Below are 3,410 nucleotides of genomic sequence, written 5' to 3' on the forward strand. Positions count from 1 at the left end.
TGAGCATGTCATAATCTTCAATGCCAAAGCCAACCATTATCATTTATAACAGATAAACATTTAATATTAAAATGAGAAGATAAATCATGCAAATCAAACACTTATACATTCTCATGTCTATAACCTACAAATAAGGTTTGTTTTCTAGGATGTTCTCAAGAGTGCAATGAGTTTTCTAAAAAATAACTCTATAACCTTTACCACATAATTGACTAATGCTAAGCAAATTATGTTTTAAACCTTCAACAAATAAAATATTTTTAAGAATAGAAGAAGGATTTTTACCAATACTTCCTACACCAATGATTTTACCCTTACTATTGTCGCTGAAAGTCGCATATCCACCATCCTTTGGTTGGAATATGGCGAACATACCTTTATTTCTGGTTATGTGCCTCGAACATGCACTGTCAAGATACCATTTATCGTTACAGGATTTTGTCTTGAAATATATCTACAAAAATTTGATTTTTTTCTATTGGTATCCATATTTTCTTGGGTCCATAAAAGTTAGAATTTGACACTTTTGAAATGTCCTTAAGGACCCACATCTTTTTTATTTTAGTAAAAGGATTTCTTTTAACAGGACATGAAGGTGAAATATGACCTTTTGTATCACAAAAATGACATGTGAGATGAGAGTGACTAGAAGATGCATACACAAAACCATTTTTGATCATTTTTACTTTTGAAAAAAGTTTATATCCAATTCCGACTCTACCAAAAGTACGATTTTAATTTTTAAGAATTTTATCTAAAGTCTCTCTACCTTGAGTGAATTTTGAAAGAGTATTTTTCAAGTCTTTAATATTTTCTTTCAAAATAATTTGCTCCTTTTTTAAAGACTCATTTTCTTTTTTCAATACAACTAATTTTTTTTTCAAAAATTGAAGACTCTTTTCAAATTAAAATCTCATTTTCCTTTTTTATTTTCATGGCTTCATTTTCTAAAGCATTTATCTTGGAAGTTAAAGATTCATTTTCTTTTGACAGTTACTTTTCAAACTAAATGTCTTAAATTCAGCATGTAATTCATCAAAAACTGATTGTAATTCATCAAATGTAAAATATTCTTCATTTACCTCATCTTCGTTTCCAAGTGCCATTAAGCATAGGTTAGCAACCTCATTTTTGTAAACTTCAGTTTTTGAGTCGCTTTCATCGCTATCTTCTCCCCATGCTGCAATCATGGCTTTCTTCTTATCCTTCTTAAATTGTTTCTTAAGTTCCGAACATTCTGATTTGTAATGTCTAGGTTTGTTGCATTTGTAGCTGGTAATTTCAGATTTTTTGTGATTTTCTCCCCTTTGAAAATCTCTATTGTTGAACTCTTTTCTGAAAATTTTTCGCATACCTTGTTTCTTTTTCACAAACCTTTTAAACTTCCTAGTGATGAACGTCATTTCCTCATTATCATCCAAATTATCTTCCTCATCATCTTGATGTTTTAAGGTGGATTTGAAGGCTATTCATTTCTTCTTATTGTTTGCCTCCTCTTCCTTTCCTTGTTGCATTATGAGCTAAGAGAGATCCCATTAACTCATCTACACTTAGCTTTGATAAATCATTGGCTTCAATATTGGCAATGATTTTTGTCTCCCAACTTTTTGGCAATGACCTAAGCACTTTTCTTACAATTTCAGCATATATTTTGCCAAGAGAAGTTAAACCATTAATAATATCAGTAAAACGAGTAAACATTTGAGGAATAGTTTCATCTGGTTTCATTTTAAAGAGTTCATAATTATGGACTAGCAAACTGACTCTAGATTCTTTAACTTGTTCGGTTCCCTCATGAGTCACTATAAGCGTATCCCAAATTTCTTTTGCGATCTTACATGTGAAGATTCTGTTGAACTCGTTGGCATCTAAGGCGCAGTACAACATGTTTGTGGCTTTGACATTAATTTAGCCCATTCTAGTATCTAATTCATTCCACTCATCTTCAGGTTTTGGTACCTTAAGGCCATCTACAGTTTTAGTAGGAATTTTTGGACCATTGCAAATAATTTTCCAGCATTCATAATCATTAGATTGAATATATATGATCATCTTAGTTTTCCAATAGCTAAAATTTGTATCGCTAAACAGTGGTTGCCTATTAAATGTTTGTCCCTTAGGTAAGGAATAACTAGATGTTGCCATGATCTACTCTAAGACGGTTAAGTCACACAAACTAGAGTCTAGGCTCTGATACAAATTGTTATCCCAGGTAGGTAACCCAAGAATGGGGGAAATTAGGTTATTAAAAAAATGTTACAATATTAAAAAATAATAAACACTATATTCAAAATTTTAACAAGTGAAAAATAGAACAATAATTATGAATATAAAAGTAACAGAGATAGGGAGAGAAAATCAAACACTGAGATTTATAGTGGTTCGGTACACCGAGCCTACGTCCACTCCCCAAGGAACCTCCTTGAGAATTTCTCTACTATCAAAATGAATCAATACACCACTAAGGCTTCACCAAGCTTGTGGATTTTGCATAGGTCTTACTTTTATTTATTTAACTTCACTCAACAATAAATTACTCACTCTTACAAAATTTCTTCACTCTTTTACAATAATTCTCTTGCAAAGAGTAGATATGAAAGTGTAAGAATAAATATTACACTTAGATCTAAAAGTGAAAGAGCAGAATAAACTCAAAATTTTGGAGCACACAGATTCAACGAAGATAGTTGAATCTCACTAATAATCCATGAAATATCCTCTCACATAGATTATTAGTGAGATTCAATGAAGATAGTTCCATAAACCTGCAAGAGATAAATATGGTTGATGCCACCCAACCGGGGTTACCGGTCGAGGACACTCCAATGATGAAGTTAGAATCCATGAATGAAGAATCAAGAATTGTAAAGAGTTTTGTGAGTGAAGTGTAGAGAAAAATCATACCTATATGCCATGAGATGCCTTCTTTTTATAGATAGAGGGTGGGTCGAATAAGCCTAATAGTTGGCCCCTTGGTAGGCCTTATTTTGGTTAGCCCAATAAGCTGATATATATATTTTTTGCTCCCACAATTGCCCCAAAACTTTCATTGTCTTCGGTAGAAGGAATAAGAGTTTTTATTGCCGAGTTATGCTGTTCAAAGTAATTTTAGGTTTCTTGACAAAGAATACATTTGATAAATGAATAACATAAATGAATGAATGATTGGATGAATACAGGTATGTATGAATGTATGTACAAATATATGTATATAAGAGAGAGGGGTGAGCTAAAGCTCAGTGAGTAATACTATCTCTATAACGGTAGGCCATGGTATTATAACCCCTAGGCGAAGGTGTAGGCTGCGGTATTATAACCCTCGGGTAAGGGCGTAGGCCGCGGTATTATAACCCCTGGGTGAGTGCGGAGTGCATCGTTGTAAAAGTAAATAGGCGAAAAACTACACGCAA

The sequence above is a fragment of the Camellia sinensis genome, chromosome 1 (genome assembly GCF_055761805.1).
Source record: "Camellia sinensis isolate YWXY chromosome 1, ASM5576180v1, whole genome shotgun sequence".
NCBI classification, from domain to species: domain Eukaryota; kingdom Viridiplantae; phylum Streptophyta; class Magnoliopsida; order Ericales; family Theaceae; genus Camellia; species Camellia sinensis.